The sequence below is a fragment of the Passer montanus genome, unplaced genomic scaffold (genome assembly GCF_014805655.1).
Source record: "Passer montanus isolate IOZ18808 unplaced genomic scaffold, ASM1480565v1 scaffold1, whole genome shotgun sequence".
NCBI lineage: Eukaryota > Metazoa > Chordata > Aves > Passeriformes > Passeridae > Passer > Passer montanus.
The window spans coordinates 14,800,346-14,824,237 of NW_024356504.1; positions in this window are offsets into that span (position 1 = coordinate 14,800,346).

Below are 23,892 nucleotides of genomic sequence, written 5' to 3' on the forward strand. Positions count from 1 at the left end.
GTAAGAAGGATTCAAGGAAGGAAGATAAAGCAGCTGCCATAAATTTAGCAAATTCTAGTAGCTGGATTGTATAAGGATCTATGCAATCCAAATCTACAATCTATAAGGATTGTATTTGTCACAGATAAAACTTAGATTTTAAACAAGCTTAGACACATGTACAGTTACAATGCCAATAGTGTGTGTGGGCTGGTATTGTCGTGTCTAATTGAACAGGTATTTTGAATTTTATTTTACTTGTTCTGTTATTAGAAAGTGATCAGGACAATGATATTCCACCTGTAGCTAGTTCTGGGTCTCCTAGAGCATACAGAACATCCCTGAAATGTGAACTAAGAAAATAAAGCAGTTGGCTTGAATCACTGCAGGAGGGTTCACATGCTGCCATTAGAATATGCTTAGACCCCTGCAAACCGAAAGAAGCTGAAAAATCGCTAGTGCAGAATGAAAAAGCAGGGAAGAGTTGAACTTCTTGTTTTCATTTTCCCCAGCAGATGTTTGGTCGTTGAGGCACCAGAGCACCGGGTGCTGGAAAAGGCATTTATGGATGACCTGCTGTCCCGTGCTGGTGCCTCTGGGGGTGCCACCAAGCTGTGCTGGAGGCGCAGCAGCTGGCGTGTCACCACGGGCTGCTCGGGTAATGGCTGTCACTCTCTGGACTGGTGGGAGCCACGATGGTCTTCTGCTCAGCCGCCACCTGGTCCCTGCCACACGCCATGGAGATTGACATAAATCAAACCCTTCCTGCGTTTGGGAAAACAAATGGATGTTTTCAAGTACAAGGAAGGAAGTGTCAGAGATGCAGCCCCGACAGGCTGGCAGTGAGCTGGGGGGTTGCGGAGATTGGTATAAATCAAACCCTTCCTGCGCTTGGGAAAACAAATGGGTGTTTTCAAGTACAAGGAAGTGTCAGAGATGCAGCCCCGACAGGCTGGCAGTGAGCTGGGGGGTTGTTGTGCTGCTTGAGCTGAATGCTGAAGGAAGTCATGAACACATGAGAGCATCTCTGGGAGCCTTGGAAGAGTAATCAAAGGCTAGAACATCTTCCCTTATTGTTTATATGAGCTTTGGGCTGAAATACCATCTAGGGATGAGATGTACTCTGCCTCTGAAGACATGCAGGCCACATGTCACCCAAGAGAGTAGCTTGTAGTGAGCAACTATTTACAGGCTTCCAGGAGACAGGAGGTCTTTAAGCTCCTATCATGAGTCTCATTTTGAATTGGTGAACCTTGACAAGCAGAGGGATCAAATGGTATTCTTCATCATTTTTGCTGATGGTCTAGATTTTCTTGTTGTTTATTAAACATAGCCGCAAAGTGTGTCTGCATGGTTAAGGTCAGTTTTTTTGAGTTGGTCTCAGGGGCAAGAGAACAGAAAACCAACAGACTATGGTATGTTCACACCCCTTGGCAAATTCAGGGCATATATGGGTTCTTCTGCCCAGTACCAAGCAGGACATCCAGGACCTTTGCATTTGAATGAAAAATTAAAGTGGAAAGGAAGAACTCTCTATGGAGTGCATTTTCCAGGACTCTTATTTTTCTGTGTGGTGTCTGCTGCCTGAAAACAAAATGCTAAGATTGTCTCATCCCATACCTGGCAGGAGTCAGAATAGTCAGTGACTCTGTTATGGATATTTCTACAAACACTAACAAAAGGGACAGGTACAGATGGTTCAACAGCAATCAGATCTACATTCATTTTTGTACACTCTGTTTAAAAAAAACAAAACAAGACAACAAAGAAGAAAAATGTAATTTCTATTTTGATAAATCTGGATTATTAAAGTTCCCCAGTGTGAATCACTCATGAAGCATTAATTTTTATGCCAGTCAAGGAAAATTAAGTGGCCTAATCACAGTACATGTTCACCACTTCAGGAACTGCAAAGCTTTTCCTGTGTTTGCTTGGTGGCTATTCCATTTGGCTGGATTCTTTTGACACTGCTTTGCCTGTGTGTGCAATTAAAAGACTTTTTTTTTTATTAACCAGTTTTTACATTGCACTCAGCGGCCCCGTCACACAACTAAATGACCCGTTTAACAAGCATGATAAAATCCTCATTAGGGCCTATTATAGGATTTAGTGGAATCTTCCTGCTACACTACAGCACAAACCTAATCTAATTAACTCTGCCACTTAATTCTCCCCCTCCCTCTTCTTGCTGTTTATTGGGCTTTTTGTGGAAAACAGATCCAAGGAACACAATTAACGTAATTTATCCTGGAAAATCCCCAAACATTAGCAAGCTACAAATGTAATTGGAAAAGGCCTCGCAGAGTTCATGCATACTAGGCAATTACTCCAAAACTACAGCACTGCATATTATCATGTTACTTCTTATTATACTTTCCCAAGATGAGCAAGGAGGTAATTCTAACAAGTGCATTCAAAGCCATAATTAAGGGTCATCTTTGGGCTTGAACAGCTTTCATGTTTAATTGAGGAAAAATGTGTGCCTTCAGGAACGAAGTATTTTGCTAGGATGTGCAAAATGTAAAGGAACTGAATGTTGTGCTCTTGAGCTCCTTGGTATAAATGAGTCTGTTCTTCAGAACTGAAGATGGGGACAGTTGTTGGGACTCCTAGTTAGATACCTGTAAGGTGAAGCTACTGTCTGGATGAAAAACTTATGAAACTTCTGTGTTAAAACAGGTGTAAAGGTGGGTGGTATGGGTCCAAGATGCAAATGGGAGAGTGGTCAAGAGGTGGGTGGAGGTGCAGAAACATACAGGTCTTGTCTAGCTCTTTGTTTTAGTCTAATTTCTAGTGCTTGTATGTTAGTAAAAACGAGAAAAAAGCCAAATGAGCTCCTCTTATAAGGACAAAAGAAGACAGGCACAAAGGGCTGCCCAAGTCATCCCTTACTTAGAGGCAGTTGATTTTATGGATATTTGCAAGCAAATCATCTGTGGACTATGACTTCCTGCTCCTGGAAGAAATTAGCCAAATCCCTTGGCTAAACTGGGCAGCAGTGAAGTGTGACAAGCAAATAATTGAAGCATAGGATGAAGCAGAATTCAGTCTACATCTCCCACCTTTCTCTGAAATGACAGAGGGGAATTTTTTAGTCTTGTATGGATTTGGTTTCTTTTGAAGTCTCAAATCAAGGCAAGCTGCCTTTTGGACAATGTGCTTTCATGCCACTCTAAGTACTAGATGGAATTATCTCATTTGCATTACGCAGCGAGTTGGACAAGATGACATGACATTCCCTTGGAATTTTCAGTACTACATGGTATTAATCTTTCTTATTAGCTTGGGCCTTGGTTTTTGGAAGCTTGACTCCCAGGGAAGCTCAAAACTGATTTCCTTGAATGTAGAAAGCTTTTGAAAAATTAGACATAATTGCTGCTGTTCCCTCTAGAAACCCCACTTTTGGTCTATCTGCTTTGGCACAGCTTTGTCTAAGAGCAAGAATTTGTAAGGATGCAGCCTGAGGATAATCAGACACTGAAACTCTAGTGGAAAGGACCAGAGGCCAAGGCTGAGCTATACAACAGGCTCCTTACCCAGGAGTAAGGAAGTTATTGTGTCTGAGCCAAATTCTTTAATGAATCAATGCATTTTGAATAATAATAATTATCCACATGGTGAAGAAAGCCCTTAATTGGTTTGCAATGATCTGAGAGGCATGGTGTGCCCACACACAGCTGCTCTAGCATGCATGGATCAAATCAACAAGAATATCTCAAGCATTTTTTTTTTAATTTTTCTGGGGACCTGGCATCTAAAAAATGGAATTAGCAGCAGGCAAGAGGCACTGCATATTGCCTGGCTTTGTGGAATCTCTGCTGATGTGGAAAAGGATTGCTCCTGTCAGTTCTCACAAACCATCTCAGGACAGTGAGTGAGATTTGCCAGTCCGGTACAGAAGAGGTTGACACTGAGGGCAGGTCACAGGCACATCCTGCTGCCTGGAGTTCAGCTCTGTCCTCCCCACTGATCCTCCTCCTGAGCAGGGAGACTGAGTTTGCCCTGGCTTGTTGTTTTTGTAGGCATGCACCAGAGTCAGAACAGGCATTTTAGGGCTAAAGACACAGCTTATGTGCTCAGCAGTAGGTAGAACTAGGTGACCTCCAGAGGTCCCATCCCACCAACATTTCTGTGATTCTCTATATTTTTTTGTTAAGTAGGCTCCATAACAATAAAATTGATGTGTCAATTTATTTTCCTTGGAATGGGTTTAAATAAGTTGAAAAAAAAAAAAGCTTTGATATTTAAAACAGTTAATGCACTCCCATAAAAGCATTAACTTTTTTTTTTACTTCCAGCTTAGTTTTGTTTTTCAGGTTAAGTAAAGTACTGGTATGAATTTACATTGCAATGAGGTCACTGAAAATACAATTGCGGGAAGGCAATTGCGGAATGCTTTTGTGAATTAATAATTGCTGTATTTACCTAATTAATAATTATGTTAATTAGACTTTTAAAAGATAAAAATAATAGCCACCTTGAGTGGTTTCCTAGGGTGATGTTGTAGGAGCTGCTGTTCATCTTATTTCTGCTGTACTGGGTCTGGAAATAAGAGAAAACTTCCTGTCATTAGTGCTAAGGTTGATTTCAGCAATAAAGGAAACTGGCTCATATTTTGTTTGTTTGTTTTTCTCCTGTGCAAACACAATTCCCTGTGATAACTTAGTGTGAGACTACTAAATAAACAGCTTCATAAAGAAAAGGAATTGGAAACTTCCTTCAACAATGAAATGGATTTGCATTCACAGTCACCCTGGGATGGAGTGTCATGGAGGAAAATCTTGCCAAAGGATGTGTAAGTACTAAACCATGGCAGCTTCATGCTCTGCAATGTGGTGCTGTTTGTTACCGTAAGCAGGTGTGCTCACAATGTGATCATACCCTGGCTCATGTCAGGCCAAAAAATGTCCCAGTAATTCTTGCTGGAGTCGTCTCTGAAGTGAGAAAGGAAGATGTCCTGGTTTATTATAGGTATGAATGTAGAAAAGAGTCCCAAACAACACCATATCCACAGCTGGGCTCAGCAGGAGTGGGCTTTGCTGTCTCTCTGAAGTGCATTGCCTGCTTGGTAATTACAGCTTGGGTTTTGTGTTGGAGGGATGTATGTCCAAGGCAGTGAGATTTGAGTACTCGGGCAGGGATCTTCTTGGCAATGAATGAAACTGCTGTACCAAAACAGCAAGGAAAATATGGAAGCTGCAAGTAAAACAGGCCACAATTCTTGTCCCCTGTTCACTGAGAAAAATTTTCTGGCCAGCCCAAGCAAACGCCCACACTGCAAGTATTGTGGTAGGCATTGGGTCTGTGTGTGTGTGTGAGCAGCCTGAGCCTCCTGCTCTGGTGGAAGGTGTCCATGCCTGTGGCAGGGAGTTTGGAACAAGATCATCTTTACCTTCCCTTCTGACCTGAACTAGCTATAGACTATTCTATGAGTCTGTTAATACCTGAAATTGGTGGATGGCTTTTTGAAAGTGGGTGGTCTCTGGGCTTTCTGGGATTTCACCTGAAGTCAGCTTTAGACTGTTCTAGAGCAATTGGTACAGGAAGCCACTGGAACAACTACAAAAAAAAATGAATGAGGCAGCAAGCTCACTGACAGCTGGTATCAATGATCATCTCCTCTGGGATTTCATCTGAAGTCAGCTTTAGACTGTTCTGGAGCAATTGGTACAAGAAGCCACTGGAACAACTACAAAAAAATGAATGAGGCAGCAAGCTCACTGACAGCTGGTATCAATGATCATCTCCCTTTAGGTCAGCACAGCCTGGAGAGAGCTGATGCTTCCTTCTCGGGCAGAATCTCATCTCTCACTCCAAGCTTTCCTCTTTGTGCCTGGAACATGGAATCATTTGGGTTTCAAATACAAGTGGAGCATAAGGAATTACTGGAAACCAGTTTGGCATTTGCTGGTAGACACAGCAGTGCAATGCCATCAGTCTCTGCTGGGAGCACCACATCAGACAGCTGTGCTGGAGTGGGAGCTTTGGCTCCATCTGGGCTGGCCTGTGGTTTGTGGGTCTAGATGAGTCAGCTTGGGGAGGTTTGCCATTAACACAGGCACAGGGAAATGATGTCCACACTGGGAGGAACAGCTTGGAAGACTGAGCAAATGGAAACACCTGGAGCTAATGTTATCAGAACATGTGTGCTCTAAGGGGGTGATTTCCAGATTGTTTTATGTCTTTTAGTCTTCTGGTCTGACTGTTTCTTAATTCAGAAGGTCAAAAACCCCCTGCTGTAACTATCTGTTCTGATATTGTGTTTGGTACACCAGACTGCTTCACTGTATTGACTCTTGCTTCATCAACAGCTTGACTGGAGGAGCTGTCCAGTCTCGATTCCAGGTCTCCCAGCGACAGAAAATCATCACAAGTGCAGGCAGTCATAGCTCTTAATTACCAGAACTGTTATGTGTTTCTTTCTTGTTATCTCACTGCAGTGTCTATTTGTGGGATTTTTTTGGTACCAACCTACTGACTGGAAGAGTGTGAAGGCCAAGTATTGTTTCCTGGATGATTACTGAAAGGAAGACTGTAGCTTTTACCTTGGCTGTCTCAGCTCTGAAGGCTGACAGTTTGTCTCTCAGGTGGGAGGACTGAAGGAGGGCAATTTAAGTGCATGAATGAAATTAAGGGAGACATGTGAAACAAATCTACTGAGTCATGTCTGCCCCTAAAAGGCAGGAGCCAATGGTCAGGTCCTAATTTTTGCAAAAGCATGGACATCTGTCTGATGAAAATGGGTTGTGATTTGTTACTGTAACTGGAGGGTAAATAAGTGAGCTCTTTTTCATACACACCAACTTCTGCCATGCTGACTCAGCCTGGTCTGCAGTTTTCTATGGGGGTACCTAACACTCAGCAGGTGTTTTGCAAACCACACTGTTTTGGAGGACTTTGTGGGTATGTTTGAGGGAAGGCAGCTGTCTGTGGAGGCGCTCAAGGTAAGCAATTTCCCTTTAAAGAAAATGAGGACTGGTCTCCTCTGGTCTCATCTGCTGAAGAGCACAGAGCTTTATTGGCCCTGCAGACTCAATGTGAAAAGAAATTCCTCCACTGTGGAATCACTTTCTCCTTTTTCTGTTTCATTTTACAGAAAGAAAGCTGAAATAATAAGGAATTCCATTTTAACTCATCATTCCAACCTTGGTCTGACTAATATTTTTGATTTAAGCCCTTAGAGTGTTTCAGTTTTCATGATAGCTTTTTGCTTTGCTGTTTACCAGCATTGTAGTGGGGAATGACTCATATTTTCCATACTGTAAAGAAGGGAATGTGCAAAGTTTTGTTCCCACTGGCAGACTGTGGAACACAGTAATTTGAAGTTCTCTCTCCCAAAGCAAGAGTAGACTCAGGCACTAGAAAAAATGGTCAGTCAACTTTTCTGCTTAAAAATTAGCTTTTAAAAAATAAATGTACTGTTTTCTGGGGAAAAATAGTTTTTGATAAAAATGTGAGTACCATGAAGACTGATTTTTTTATAAGTCAGCAATATGTCTGTGGTACCTCCAGGCAGCTGTAGTTCAAACCTTGTTTTCTCCTAAAGGAAACAAGTTCAACTACACTTCCCATGATGCCAAATGGTGGCACAGTAAGAGCTCTTGAAAGCTTGCAATGAAAGGCTCAACTTGCTTTTAAATGAGTTTAGTGTCTATAACTCAGTTTTCCTAGTTGTTGAGGTAGATGCAGCCACTATACCAGTGGAGAACTCTGTAAGACATACCTTGCTAAATCTTTCATTCTGTTTCTGAGCTGAAAAATGCTGTTTCCTTGCCAGCACCACAGTTGGGAAGTGTGACCAAACCAACAGAAGGCACTTTTACTGGTTTTAAATAAATTCCCTGGAGTACCAGTAATGCTGTGGCTGCAAAAACTTGCTCCAGGCATTTGCTTCTTCTCAGCATGGGGGACAAGGGCCACCAGAGCTGGCAGGTTACTCTGTGCATGGCCATGGCCTGTCCCCTGCTGGGCTTTTTGCTGGCTGGGACAGGGAATGGGTGTGCTGAGGCTGTGGCTCTGCTGGGGAAACTGCTCTGTGTGATCCTTCTGGTTGAGAGAGTGCCACCCAATAGACCTCCTCCTTGAGACAGGCCAGAATTGTGTCTACTCCATGTTTTCCACATCTCAGAATGTGACTTTCCTGCCCCTTGTTTTGCTGCCCTACTTCACTGTTGCTTTACTTTTCTGCAGCTCAGGGTAAGCCTTTCCCAGGATTCAGCCTGCAATATGCCAGCCAGTTGACATGGACACTCACACACATCAGGAAGATGTCACTCACCTCTCCCTCTACAGCCCTGAAATATAGATGTATCCTTAGTGAACTTGCAAATCAAATTGAATTTCTTTCTCCTGCCCAAGTAATAAGGAGATTTTGTTGTTAACTGACAGGTGCCACTTTGAATTTCAGTGGTGAAGCTCAAAATGGTTTGTATGTAGGTCAAGCATGGATTACTCCATTTACAAACGTGATTTGGAAGAATCTCTTCTCAGAAAGCTTTTCTGCATTTTGAGGTATATGTAGACATTGCCACAGGCTAAAATGAATCAAAATGTTGCCAGAAATAGTGTGAATGAGGTGTCTAGTCCCTGTTTTGTAATTACAAACAATTTTTAGATGAAAAAGAAGGAAGAGACCTAAATGTCTCCCTGCTGCTTCTGTTCTTCTTCAATCCCTGTAAAACTTCTGCATAGTGGGCCTCTGAATTTTAACTCCCTCAGAAAAAAAATGAGCAGCAGCTTTTTAATCTGTCCATGCATAAGAGAGACATATGTGAGACAGAAACCATTTTGGTGGAGGAGTATCTTTTACTGACTGCTGTTACAAGGACAGCTTCTCGAATGAGAAGATGGGAGAAGTGGAAATTGTGATTTCGCTTCACATAAAGTAAGACTTTGTTAATAAACAAAAGCATTTTCAGAGTCATTCAGGAGATTCAGGAGTTTGAGTCTCACCAATCTCCTGTTGGATATAGGTGCTGGAATTGCACAAGTGTTTTTGAGGGTCTGAGCACAGATCGTGAATAATGATATGAAAGGATGTGAGGGGTTTTTTATTTATTTTTTTAGCTTTATGAGTTAATCTAGTAATTAATTTCATTGAGTTAGTCTTCCTAAAAACTGCATTTGCTGAGGTACAGCATCACATGACTAAAACTTGCAACTATTTGTGGTATACACTATGTTTTAGTTTCTTGTCCTTGGACATTGTACCTGGAAGCACAGATGAGTACTGGAATGGATAACATTAAAAGATTGTAAATTTCTGGATGTGAAAATATTTAAGGATGAATGGGACAAACCTCTCATAGGAGATAAACTGTGTCTATTCTGTCCATTCATTTAAGGGGATGGAGCAAGCCCTATCAGGCTCCTTTCAGCCATGAATTTTTAGGATTCTGCCTGAATTTCTAGGATCCTACTGAATGCCCTTGAGTTATGTGTTAAGTTCTGTAATATCTGCCTTGTGAGTTCTACTTTTTCCTTCACTTGCTGTGGGAAAGAGTAGCATCAGAAGAGGCGTGCTTCTTATGAGCTTCACCTTGCTTTTTATTGCTTCAATCACCCCACGTCCCTTTTGGGGAAAGCAGACTGAAAACACATACCTGGCACTCTCCAAAAAACTTGGAAATTGTTCTTGGTCTTGTGGGACTCTGAGATAATTCTCGTTTCTTGCAGAGATGAGATTTACAGCAGAGACATGACTGTGGCCATGGAAAGGCTGAGACCTTTCTTCCCTGCTGAGCATCTGTTCTTTCCACTGTTTAAGGATTTTTGTGCTTAGTGTCTTCAGGAGCAGCTGAAAGAAAGGCAGTAAAATTTCGTGGGATGTGTGAAATGTGGGATTTGTAAAGCTGTGTGGGAGAAACATAGTTTTAAAACATTAGGTTTGATTTTCTGAGTGCACGAGATATCAGGGTCCCAGGCATCATCAAATATGTCCAGATGGAGATACTGGGATCCAGCTGTCATTTCACTCCTCCGTTAGTAATAAGCAACTTTTCAATAAGCCATTTTGGATCCAACTTCAAAGTATGGAGACCAAAATTAAAAATCAAATAGTGAAATAAAAATATTAACTCTATATGTATGAAGCTATTTACCCTTACTTATGTTTGTTTATTGCTCTTAGAAAAAATGCTTTTCAGTTGTAAAATTCATAGCTCAGAGTGTCAGAGAATTATTAGATTTTAATGGATGAGTGTTGTCATCCTCTTAGACGTTCCACTTTCCAGAATCAAAGCATTATGGCCACTTTGACTGTTTTAAATTCCAGATGTGAAATGTGCAACACAACTGATTTGAAAAACTATTCTACCCATTTCGGAGCTGTAATTTTACTCCCAATTTATCAACTGACAATAGACAAAAATGGTCATTTTCAATCTGAGGAGCTCTGTCTTGTAACAAATCAGTCCAAAAATTTGGGTTTTACTTATTAAGGCAGTGAAGGAAAGTTAACCTTAGAAAGAAAGTGAACCTTTGCAAAACCAAATTGTGTGAACAAGCAGCTGCCCAAATTTAAGAGGCCTCTGATAAAACTTCATTAAATAAGAAAGGTTTTTCAAGTTTCAAGAAACTTGAATCTCATGAGTTTTGATTCAGCCAAAATATATTAGGCTGCAATCCAAAGTCTTCTTCCAGTATTTGATGTCATTGAGCAGATCAGAGGAAGGGGTATAATTAAAAAGTAATCAGGACAATTAAAATGAAGAAAAAGCTCCCTCTGCTCACAGAGGCAGTGGCAAAAGCAGATGATTAGGTTATTATGGAGGGTGGTTTTGGATTGTTGAAGTGAGATTAGCTCTTGTGAAAGCCTTGCTCTGATTTCTAGTTTTTAGCTGTTTTTCTCATTTTTTTCCAATCTTTCTTTGCAGATGATATGGAAATGGTTTTTTGAAGCATCTATTATTCCATATCATCCATGAAAACAACTTCATGCATTTTACAAAAGAAATCACTTCCATAGCTTCCATTTTGCAGAAGGAAAACGTGTGCAAATTGACTTCAGAAAGTAGTGAAGCCAAATTTTGTGGGCCCTATGAAAATACAGAAATTCTCAAGAAGTTCCACTGTGCTCAGTTAGAGGCATTTATTCTCACTGGATCCCAGTGTGGTGTTGGCTCTGTGAATGAAGATGGAGAGTACCTTGCCCCTAAAAGGCACTGCCTTGGCAATGTGATGAGACAGGCTGAAACCTGGTGGTGATAGCCCAGAAATGGACTGAAGGGGACATCTGAGTTACCATGTGTCATGTCCAATCCCATCTTCTTTGACATATTATACATTCCTTGGGTCAATTTTGTGAAGCTTAGAAATAGTCTTACAACAAAACTTTGGAAATCTGAGGTTTTTTTCAGTGGATTAATTAATAGACACATGGATTCTAAAGATCATTAGAGCATACTTTCCAGCATCCTCTTCAACTCAGGCTGCAGAATTTTTCCTGCTTTCTCCTCAAACATGCTGAAATAGATCAAAGCTTTTTTCTTTCTCATCACAAACATAGAGCACTAAAACAACATAGAGAATTTATCATTTAAATCTTATCTCAAATAGAACATTTTTTTTCCTGTGAGATGTGGAAAACTGTTGAAATGCTAGACAGGGAAAAACCCCAGACATCTTGGAGAATAAAAACACTTCTGAAGGGATTTTACCACTGGGTAGGAAGATCTTCCCACCAACAGAGATGTGGAAATACCCACATGTAGTTATATATTCACTTGAATAAAAAGGAAATTATGTATTTGAAATTAGCTGCACATGGCAATGTCCAGACATGCAGATGAAGGAGATACATGAAAATCAAAGAATATTATGAGATAAACCAGAACACATTTTCAGAAGAAGGAATAGCAGAGATGGACTAGACAGAAAGAACAGTAAATAACTCAGAGGAGTGGAATTGCCTAGTTTTTGCCTGGAAACCATATTAGGGGAAAAAAAGAAATCCAGTAAATCAACTTTCTGCAACCCTGACTTAAAGATATGAAGAGATGGAGGAATCATGACTTCCTCTGATTTTTTTAGTGCTTTAACAGCCATAAACACGGCTTAAAATGTTCCCTTGCATCTGTTTGGAATTTGCTTATCTCTGAGTTAATTTTACTTTCTCAGCTGATGCAAAAATCACACCAATTCCACTCCATTCCAAGCTTGAGGCAACCAAAATGAGTCACGAGTCAGTGTCAGACAAACCATGAACAAATCATTGCTCACGCATTTCCTGTCATGGCCTGTCTACCTCAAGACCCAGAGAAAGAGAGGGACAGAAGTATCCTGAATGGAGATTGGAGGCAACCAGTGACATTGAGCCTTTATGCAATGCTGTGTCAGAGTCAGAACAGTGGAAAGAAATATGAGTTACACAGGACTTCAAATACAGTTTTGGGGAAAAAAATCCCAATGCAGAAAGAATTGTTGCTTTTCAGATAGTGCAGACTGTTTCAGGAGAGCAAAATTTCATAGGGTGCATCATAATCATTGGTTGATATGACAAGAAGCACTGCAGCCACTGCTGAGACTAAAAGCAAACCAAGCCATAAAAATGAAACTGGCAGGAGAAGTTGTGGAGGCTGCAAAGAGGTCTCCATCTGCAAGACAGAGCAACGGAGTGGCAGAGTGTGGGGAGTGCTGGGGATGAGGGAATGTTGACACAGGTAATCTGTGCTCTAGGACAGGAAATAGAGGGCAAACTTGCTGTATTGCTAAATCCAAGGAAAGAAATTCGGAGGATGATTCACAGAGCTCATATACAGATATAAGATATACTTTGGGGCTGTGTACAAAAGGAGAAAGTACTATGATTCACACAGTTTTGGAGAATTGGCTTCAGCTGCCTTGACGTGAAAAGTTTTGGAATGGGGCTGAGAACTCTGGAAACTAGTTGGAAAGTCTTCAGTTTTGAAGGTTTGAGGTTATGCCAGTGCTTCTGACCTTGCTTTTACCAAGCATCCCCTGCTGAGCAAATTCTAGCCTGGATCTTTAAAGCGTGACAGTCATATAATTCCTGCTGCTCCTGATGGAGATATTCTGCTGCCTGTTCTGAAGGCAGCTTGCTATCTCTGTCCTGTGGTTTCCAGTGGCATTTAGATAAATTGTTTGGTTCCAGGCTCTGCAATGGCCCAGAAGGTACAGACAGAGCCTGCAGCAATTGCACTTCAGTACCTTCCCTCACTAATATGTGTACTTTTGTTACATGTCCAAAGTTAGGTGAAGCTGGCCCTTTATAAACCACCTGGAGAACACGCATTCTTTCTTTGGAAAAATGTTTCCTTTTTATAATGCATGGCTTTTCCCAGGCAGTTTCCTGTCTGTGAATTATCTCATAACACTTCTGAGTGTTTGCCAAGGAGTGACTTGCCTTGAGACATTTTTACCTGCTTGTTTGTTCTTTCTGGACAGCTCCTATTAAATTAAACCATATATTCATTCATACAGACAACATCCCAGTAACCAGGTCAATACACACTAGTCATAAATTATTACAGAATGGGTCCAAATCCATCACTCAGGCATCCATTGATTATCTATACAGCTAGTCTCAGTAAGTGAACACTTTGTATGCAAGGTCACTGTAGAATCCAGCTATTTTTAAAAGGCCGTTAATAGCAACACGGAAGCAGGCTTTGATTGAACTGGAAGTGTAATTTTCAATTAAGAGCCTTCACTTGGTCTTCCTTCCATTAGGGTCTAATTAGATTTCAGGAAGACACGAGGTTTCAGCCGTGCAGCCTCTCCATTAGCTGACACCATATGCTTTGTGGTTTCCTTTGTGAAGTCCCGATTAATTTTCCAACGTTAATTTTAACTCTAGCTGAGATGCTTCACCAGGGACCTGATTAATGGACTAGCTGTAACTAGCCCATCCCTGCTTCTTTCTGTCATCAGTTATGCAGTAATGAGGTTAGTGAACATCAGACTGGTAAGTTTTTTTCTCTGCTGGTGTGGGAAATGCACATATTTCATTTGGATTGTGTAAGGAAAGGAACAGTCCCATCAGTTTGTCACCTGGATTAGCCTGCTAGGTTATAGACCCCCTCCCAACCTACTCCTTCCTGCATCACTTTGTCTCTTTGTGATACCTAATAGTATCTACACAAACCATGGATCTGTAAATACATCTTGGACAGTAATTTTAAATTAAATTTTTATGTTTCCTGTTCCACCCTTTTCTAAATGCTTTGCTTGATCCAGAGACTGATGATTTAGTAGAGTACCTCTAGTGTGATGCCACAAACTTCACCTATTCTGATATTCTTCCAACTGAAGCAAAATCTTCTGGGACTGTGGTTGCTGATACAAATTGAATAGGTTCCTGTCAGTACTCCCAAAAAATGTTGATTTGTTTAGGTTTATCATAGTAAAAAAAGGTTTATCATAGTAAAAAAGTGGACATGTGTGGTTGAAGAAGCATTATCTGGAGATCCCTCTCATGTTTGTGATGAGAGGTGTGAGAGACCTTCATTGGAAGGGTTTTTGTAACACAGACAACGTAAATCAATTTTGAATGAGGACCAATTTTAGTTGGGCACACACCAGATATCACAAATTAGATCTTTGGATGATGGTCTTTTTTTACAGCTGTCTCAAACTGTGGGATTTGCACCACTGTCAAAGCAGCTCTATTTGATAGGCATTCAGGTATGCCAAGGAATGGAAAAAGGGTATGACATAGGCAGATGGCTGATGGGACACCCACCAAGCAGGTAGTTCTTGACAGATTTTGCAAGCAGTAGAACACATGCAACACATTTCTTGCAGCTTTACTTGCTGTTTGTATTTCAGCCCAAGTTGCACTAGCTCCTCAGCATAAACCTGAATGATCTGCAGTAAAGAAAAGATCAAGTTAGGTAACTTTTGACTTAGAAATAATCAAATCCACCACTGAAGTGTAATCCAGTACAGTGGTTTTCAGTCTGTGAGGATCTTGCCTGTGATCCACGTGGAGAAGAGCTGCAGCAGGCTCAGTCTGGGAGGTGCTGTTGTGCTTCCACAGCTTGTGCTGTTGTGAAGGACCATAAGATCACCCAGGCTGTGCATCAAGTCTATCTTTATGACATTCAGATCCTGAACTGCTCCCTCAGACACACCTGGGAGATAAACACAGACCTTCTGTATTTAGGGGATTCCTCCAAGTCTCCTTCTTATTTCTCTGTGTGGTTTTGGCTGCCAGGCTTTTCTTTAAAACAAGACACCACAGTAATATCTTATTGACTAGGTTTTATAGGAAAAGAAAGAGTTGTAATAACTTTTTATTGACATTGTTCTTCCAGAGAGACATAGAAATAAATCACCAGCCTGCAGGAGTCAGAATTTTCTCGTTCTTTCTGGGACTGCAGTTCATGGGTTTCACAGCAGGAGTTACCCAACACAGGATCATAAAATATTCTGAACTGAAAGGGACCCACAAGGATCATCTGGCTCTTTGCTGTCAAAAATCTCCCTCACCAAATGAGCTGAAACGAGCTGAAAGGGTGGAAAGGTTCTGGGTTTGTCACTGACCAATATAGACCAATAGTGCTTGAGACCTGAGAGTCTCTCAGTGGCAACTAAGAAGCTAAGAAAGGGTTAAGCAATAAGATATCCCACACAGAGCATCTAACTACAATGTGAAACTTCATGATTTTTTTTCCATTTGATTTTTTTTTTGCACTCTTTGCAATATGAATCCTGTAAGGAATAAAGGAACTGAGGGAGGGAAGAGCAGATTATGTCTTTTGGGTATAAATCAAATACAGAATGATTAATAAGTGTAGGTTTTTGCTACAGTATTTTAAGAACTCTGTCAATAACCTCCCTCCTTCCTCCCTTTCCCAGCCTAAAAGCAAGGGCCTAAAATTAGATAGCTGATTAAGGAGAGCTGCAGGGCGAACTAAATACATCAATCTTGTTTGTAATGAGGAACATGGCTACATTTGTGCAGTGATGAACCTCGGGGCCAGGGGTGGCTGCATACTGAATGTTTTCCATATTGATCTTCCCGTGCAGCCGCTACTTCCCAGCGCTTCTGAATCTGATCACAGGAGATCTCTGGGAAAGGAGGCTGCTAGGCACTGAGGTGGGCAAGTTTTTTTTTTTAATAGTTTTTTTTTTTGGTTGTTTTTTTTTTTTCCCCAGGGTGGAAGAGATGGAGCAGCTTTGTAGACTCTAACCTGTTTGCCAGAAAATGGACTGTTGCATGCCCATTTCCCCTTTCACCTCTCACCAAGAAATGTGTAGCAAAACCACACTGAAAGGTTCACCTTGCCCTAGAAAGCCTTTCCTTACAGTCTTTCACCCTTAAAGACACATCTTATGGTCCTTTCTAAAGACTAATGGCCCATTTCATGGGCCAGATGAAGAGCTTTTATTAGACAAAGAGTAAGGATGTGTCCTGCATCACAGGAGCAGAAATCCACCACAGGGAAAAAAAGTCAGAACATCCTTCAAGCAAGAGGAAATAAAGTTCTAAGCAATGTGACTTATAAATTAAACTAAACTAAATAATATTATTGCATATGACAAACAAACAAAACCTATTCTGGTGTCTAGGCCAACTCCAGAATTGCTCTTTCTCTTGTAAACAGAAACCCCACTACTAAACCTCTCCTTATGCTCTAATACAGTTCAGTCACATCTAGCAAAACATTTTAGGAAAGGCCTATGGACTCTCCTGGGATTTAGGATCATCCTAAAGATGACTGGAAAGTCAAGTAAGCGCCAAAATATAGAGACACAATCCTTTTAATTGTCCACTTCAGCTTCTGCCTTAAGATCACAGACTTTCTTTGCTTAGAGTTTGTAGTTCCTGAGAAAACTTTCATGGTTCAAGCTGAGCAATCCCTTCTGATTTAAGCCAGAGGACGAACTCGAGCAGGAAGCTGTTCCACAACAGTCCCATGATCACCCAAATAATGCTTAAGGAGAGAGCTTTAGGCTTATGCCACCTGTGGGCTCTGTTCCCAGAGTCAGACCCAAAGCATTTATCTTGTCTCTTTTATCTTCTGCTCTGCCGTTTGTGGGGAGCAGCAGTCCCAGGAGACTACAGCACAAACACAGCTAGAGAAGAAGAATTTCCCAGCCTTTCCTGGGGGCTGAGGACTCTGTGATACTGAAAAGTCATCTAAGACGGGAAAGGTATGACCATGTAAGCTTGTTGCTACCTTTTAGTTGTTCAGTTTTTCACTGTGCTTGGAAGATGCAGGGGCAGGCAATGCAAGGAAAAAGCTGCTCCTGGACATGAGTCTGACACAGCAGAACATCTCAACATGCCAGTGGATGCCAAGTGAGAAGACAGAAGATCTAACCTAAGGAAGATTCCCTTTCACATGCTTCTGTCTTGCAGAATACTTATAGTTACTTCAAACTCAAGGCTGAAAGCCATTGAAATCTCTGCTTTCTCCAGGAGAAACGGCTTCTACTTTCTTATGCCTTCAAGCTCTAGGTGTCAGAACCACATTCCCCTGTTTGCTTGCTTCCTGCCACTCCCAACTCCCATGGTTTAAATCAGTGTTCCAGAGAGAAAATAGGAAGAATATCTTTGAGATTAAAGGGCTCTGTGAAGAGTAGCAAGGGGGGAAAAAAGATGTGTGCTCCAGTTTAGTAGTTAGTGATTTGTGTCCTTTTCACTCTTCTGTCACCAAAGGAAAGAGAAGGGAAAAAAAAAGAAGAGAAAAAGAAAAAAGCTAACAAGAGAGAAAGTGCACAGATCTGTCAGTTTAGACTTAAAGCTTGAGGAAGGAATTTAATATTCTGCACAATTGCTTCCTTCTTACTTCTTCTTGCTGCAGTTGCTTTTTCACTTGCTAATTCATCTTAATTATAGAATATTTGGACAGCTCACAGTAAAGTTCCCTGTTGACAGTGCTTGAACAAAAGAAAGTATTTGGACTCATGAATAGGTGCTGGGCTGAGGAACTCTAATTGGCTTGCCATGACCAACAGTGCTACAGATTACACAAGTGGGGCTGGTGGTGTGCCTGGATATTGCAGTTTTCCTTGATGTGTCTGTTCTCTCACTGCTCTCCCATATTCTCCTACCTTCTCTATCTCCTTGCATCTTGTCCCTCTTACAGGGTGAAGTAACAGTGGTGAAAAGCTTCAGGTATCTGGAGGGTTTTTACAGAATATTTAGAAAGCAATGGAGGATGCCTTATTCCTGAAGAGACCCAGATGCAGCTCTGCCTCATCCTGGAAACAGGGTATTAACAGTAATTCATTAACAGTACAGATAGTTTTAGTAGCTTGATTGCTACAGAAATAAGGTCTCAAGTAAGATGATATTTATAACTAGATAGCTAAATGATTTTCACCTTGAATCCCCAAAGAAAGACCAGAGGGCCAAATAGAGGACCAGGCTCAGATCACTATGGCTACAGAGCTGAGAAGGAGAACAATGCAATGCCAAGAAGCAATAAGGCTTCTCTTCATCTCATAGGGATCTTGTGTCCCTATGCTGGTGGTGATGCTCTCTGCATAGAGCTGAGATGCCCTCTGCTTTGGGCTTGCCCATTTTCCTTGAAGCCACGTGGTTACCCTACAGAGGAGTGGGAAATATTCTATTTTAAAGAGGTTATTATCTCCCAGGACAACCAAAGTGAAATTGCCACTCTCCTTGGAAATAAGCAGTGGTGCTTGAATGCCATGCTATTCTAATGCATCTTAGTCCTGCTGGGAGTGACCTTCCAGAAACTTCTTTTCTCTGCAAGAGATCTCACCCCCAAAGCCATCCCATTTTCTCCTGCCTATCTATGCAGACCAGAAAGGAGGTTTCATTTAGGCAGCTCTCTCGTTGCACTTTAGGTCAATTACCCTTTTTGTGTGAAGAGCACAGGGAGGTCTCTTTCAGCATAAGAGGATGCCTCTAGATGGTTTTGAATGGTAGAAAACAAATGACACAGTTTATTAAAGAGGAGAATATTTCAGGGACAAGTGGTCTAAAGCATAGCCTGCTGCTTTATGTTATAATACGGAAAAGTTTGTATTATAGTTTGTATACCACTCTCAATCTCTTTCCCAACATCTTTGTATTAATGTGAAAAAGTTTTTCAGTCATGATAAACCACAGAGACAGCTACAAAATGGAATCTATTCACTTTGCAGTGTTGAACTCTGTGGTTTCCTGTTTCTCCACTGGGTTGGGCAGCTGGGTATGCTCCCCAGCATTCCTAGGCACACTCAGAGCAGGCAGAGGAAGGCCCTCCTTGACCTCTCCTTGTCACTGAGTCACACCTGTGATAGAAAGTCAACCAGAGCAGAGGGCAGCCTGCTCACTGCTCTGCTACTTAGATAATATGCTCTTAATAGTAATCCCTTTATCACTGAAATTGGCATTTTATTTTAACAAACACAAAATCAGAAGCACCCAAAGTTTCAAATCTCATTGAAAATATAAGGAAGTTGAGCAATTTTAGGATCTCCTTGAAATTCCAACCTATGAATGCAGAAAGCAGCGCTATTAAATTGGGCAGTCTCTTTTGGTACTGCCAAAGAATAATGTAACTTATGCTGGAAATGTGGATGGAAAAATGTTTTTAGGACAACTTCATCCAAGGAGAACCAACTTCTGCAGAAAAAAAATGCAGGAGGAAGGGACAGTCACACATCACCTCACCCAGATGCATCCTCAGGGCAGAATCAGGTTTAGACAAGGTTTTAGTTTATTTTGGGCCTTGCCAGCTTTTTCCTAATGTCTCACTTAAATCCTCCTTGCCTGCTTTTAAGCCAATACCTTCTTATATCTACTGTAGACATGCATTTATTTATTTATGACTCACTCTGCTGCTACCTTCAGTGCATGTAAAATTTGCTTTTCTAATTCCCCTCTTTTTCAATCATTGGAAACTTAAATCACTTCTTTTCTTTTAGTCTTTCCAAATTAAGTCAGACTTTCTAGATATTTGCTGACCCTTTTTGTTCTGCTCATAATTATTTTCAGTTAGCTAGATTACATCTTTCTCAAAGAATGGTTTCCAAACCTGGATGCAGCACTGCAGCAGGGCAGAGAAGGAACATTTCACACATTTGTCCTACAGCAATCCTGTATTAACATGTACATTAGCACTCAGTTTGATGCTGGTTTTTGTGTGTGGAACAATACATCAAGATCCCAGGGCTCCATAGAGTTCTCTGAAATGAAATTTTGCTATGAGCTGCAATGTTTTTATAGATACTATTTTTTCCACTAAGGTCTAGATATGCTCTAAAGCAGCAGCTGGGTTGGCTATGAAAAGGTGTGAGTAGGAGAGTTAGCATAAGCAAGGTAATAGCCATTTTTCTATTTTCCATTTTATGATAGCTAAATATTGCTGTCTTGCTGGTATTAATAACAAATAAGTAATAGTGCTGCTTTGCATGCTATTGTTCTCATTAACCTTGGTAGCAGGATACAATAATGCAGGTCACTGCTACGGAAGACCAGCAAGGAAAGATTTTAGTGATGTTTATGATGTTCTGGTGGGATTGGATTCACATGTTCCTGGGATAAGAGTTGCCCATGAAGGTGGAACACTTTGATCCATCTTGAGATGAAAGAGAGAATAGGTAACCAAGGAAATAAGGAGAGGAAATGTCCTCAAAAGGAAAATACATACATAATCAAGTTTTGCTGAGGTGGGTGGGGAGCCCAATAAAGCCTGTGCTGTCTGAACCACAGATGATCTATGAGAGGCTGCAGAAAGAGGGAGGATGGGAGTGACCTTTGAAAACCCCAGCGAATGCAGGGGCACAGCAGCAGCTCCTTTTCACCAGATTGCCTCAAGAACATTTTCCTACCTTGCCTTTTCTTTTCTTTGAAGTGAGGCACTGTCAGGATTGCTTGTACTTTTTGTTTTTAGCTGTCACCCAGTCCCTCTGCAGTCAGAATTGAATTTATCAGCCCTGTCATGAAGGTGCAGCCACTGAAATAACTGCAAATAGGAAAGGCTTTGTGTGCTGAGGCAAACAGCTCTGTCTGGATGGGCTCTCCTGAGAAACAGCATTCAGATACAACCAGTAAGAATTAGGAAGCTACTGAGCAGGATGGGATATTTTCTCAGGAAAATCCATCTACCTTGTTTGGCTTGGTTTGTGGCAGCTGGAAATGGTTGGATGGATGGATGGATGGATGGATGGATGGATGGATGGATGGATGGATGATGCTGTATTTACCTTCCCTGTGATCTGGCTCAGCATAACAGTCAAGGGAAGTACCTGCTGCAATGGTTTATGTGGAGACTTCTGTCTGCTTTCTGTCTCTTTGGTACCAGCCTTTGGGCATGTTGTTATGCTGAGGAAATTTTTAAATGCAAAAGTCAAACCTGCTGGTTGGATTTTCAGGGAAGATGGCTGCAGTAGCTGAAGGGGCTTCTTCACCTTGAGCATCCTCACTGTTTTATGATTGACTGATTTTTTTTTGTTTTTTAGCTTAGACATTTCAGGAGACCAGAAGCTCAGCAGAAACCTTGCAACTGCCTTTCTCTTTTGAAGCTCCCACCAAGGAGGGAGGGCCAAATACCAGCCCCAGCCACGCTTGGTTGGAGGGCAAAGTGCAGTGACAAGAACACACACCTTCTGTTCTCCCTGTTGGTCTGGGCTTCTCTGTCAACATCATTTTACAATGCCTCATTTCTTGGCAGCAAAACTCAGTGGAGTATTTATTAAGGCTTTTGTGGGGAAATGGCAAACTTCTTTTGAATGTCACTGCTGAAGGTGAGGAAATGGGAACAGGTGGCAAAACAACCCCCTGAATGTATTTATTGCATGACTTGGCTGAGAACTAGCACCCCCAGCTTTAGAGATCCTGGAATAGCCATGGCAGCTGCATCTGACCTGCAGATGTTGCCCTCTCAGAGGGACCCACTGGCCACCTGCTCCAAGTTGCTTTTGCCAGGAGTTGGCTTGAAACAGAGATGCTGATGGCTCCAGTGGGATGGAGGCTTTCTCCTGATGGACACCTGACCAAATCCAGCTCAGCAGGGAGTGATCAGAAATTATTCATGCTGCACTCTAGTCAGATGGGTGCAAAATTGTGAATAACACTGCTGATGCCACTAGTTACTCAGAGGTAACTATGGAGCAGGGAAGCAAGAGGGATTTGTCTGCCAGCCCTCTTTTTCCTCTGAAGTTGTACTGCTCAGGCAGGTCTGTGTGAAGGAGACAGCTGTCCTCCTATTCCTTCATCCTCACTCATTTAAAGCTCTTCAACTGAGGCTCAAAAAGCACTATATGTTATACAAATAAGTAGTTGTGAGGAGATGTAAACAGCTGAGAAATGCTTTACTGCAACAGCTTTTTATTTTTAGGATTTTTGGGGATGCAATTGCCCTTTGCTGGTGGATAGACCAAGATGCAGCACTGAGTAAACCTTCTGCAGGCACAGACATTTTTCTGGTTCCCTCACTTTAATGAAATTTAACAAGATGCAAAATTATTTAACAAACTGGATGTGTCAGTGTGTGTCTGAACAGCAATAAAAGGAAGGTTTTCCAGGACCTATTTGGTGAAAGCAGGGCACTTGAGCTGTGTCTCACAGATTATAAACCTATCACACATTTACTGTTTTCCTCCTGGAATGAGCCCAGCTCTGTGAACCTCACGCTGTGCAGAGGGTCCCATTATGAACTGTGTGAAACCAGCAAAACAAAACCATCTTCAATCTTTGTGAATCTTGTTAGCCATGAAATGTCTTGCATTTACTGCATACTGTGGCAATAAATACACAGTGAAATGAAAGGATGCAGATTATTAAACTATACTCCTTAATGGATTTGATATCATCTAATGTCTAAGTCATGCAGCATTGCTGAGATATGATCAGCACTTCTAGATACAGCAGAGCCCTTTAAACTGAGGGCTTGATGAAGGAAAAGTCCCTCTATGGTAATACCTATTCAGTGTCTGACAGCATAATGTCCCATTATAGTCGTAGGACACACATCTTCCTTCCCTCCGTGGAGCTGTGATTACCATCCTGGACTGAACTGAAGTGGGCTTCAATAATATGGACACTGCTTGCTCCTGCTGTGCTTTTCTGCTTTTAAATTGGAGTAATTTGTTGCAAATCTCTCCTACTCTTGCTGTCAGGATCCTCGCGTCACAAGAGTGGCTAACTGACAATAAGAGCTGATCTGAAGAATGATAATGGAAATGGTCATTGAAGAAGCCAGCTGAGGTTTACCTTTTTGGTTTAGAAGCAAAATTTTAACCACATTAGAAAAAAGAGAAGGTTGTAATTGTAAAATGTTTTTTCTGAAATAAATCTGAAGGTGTGTGGGTAGTGAAATGGATAACTGTCTGTAGAAATAGAGCAGGTAGTGACTATTCCATGCTAAAACCCAGATGGGAAAGGACTGCCAGGACTGTGTGCTGCCTGCTTGTACTGCTAACTCCAGGGTTCACGTGACTCAGGAACCTTTTAAGCTAGGAAAAAGACCTGATGGGATGGTCCTCTCCCTTTAAGCCCCGTGGATCTTCTCCTTGTCACTCCCACCCCACGGCAGAGAAGGAGCTGCTCCAGGCCTTGCTAGCCTAGCACGAGCTGCAGCCCCTGGGCTGGTGACCCTGCACTGTGCCCACCCAGCCATGTCACCTGGTTCTGCTCCCTGCCACCTTCCCAGGCAAAAAGCTGGGTGGCTTCTGACATGATGGGGGTGCTCCTAATCTCTTGCCCCATTGCCTCCTGCCCCTTTTTCAAGGCTCTTTCTTGCTTCCTTGCTGCTTCTGTCCTTCCTTTCCCCCTTTACTGCACCTGCTTGTGCCTGAGGGCAATGGATTGCTGAACTAACTTTTGCTCTAACAGCATGTTCTGACTCAGCCTTGTGTTAGCATGGGGCTAGGGACAGTCTGACAGGCTGCCTCTTTGCTGCCACTGGCTCTGGGGTCTCTCTGATTGTATTCCATGCCATGGTACAAACCAGCCTTCAAGATAACAACAGAAAGTCTTGAGTTCCGGTT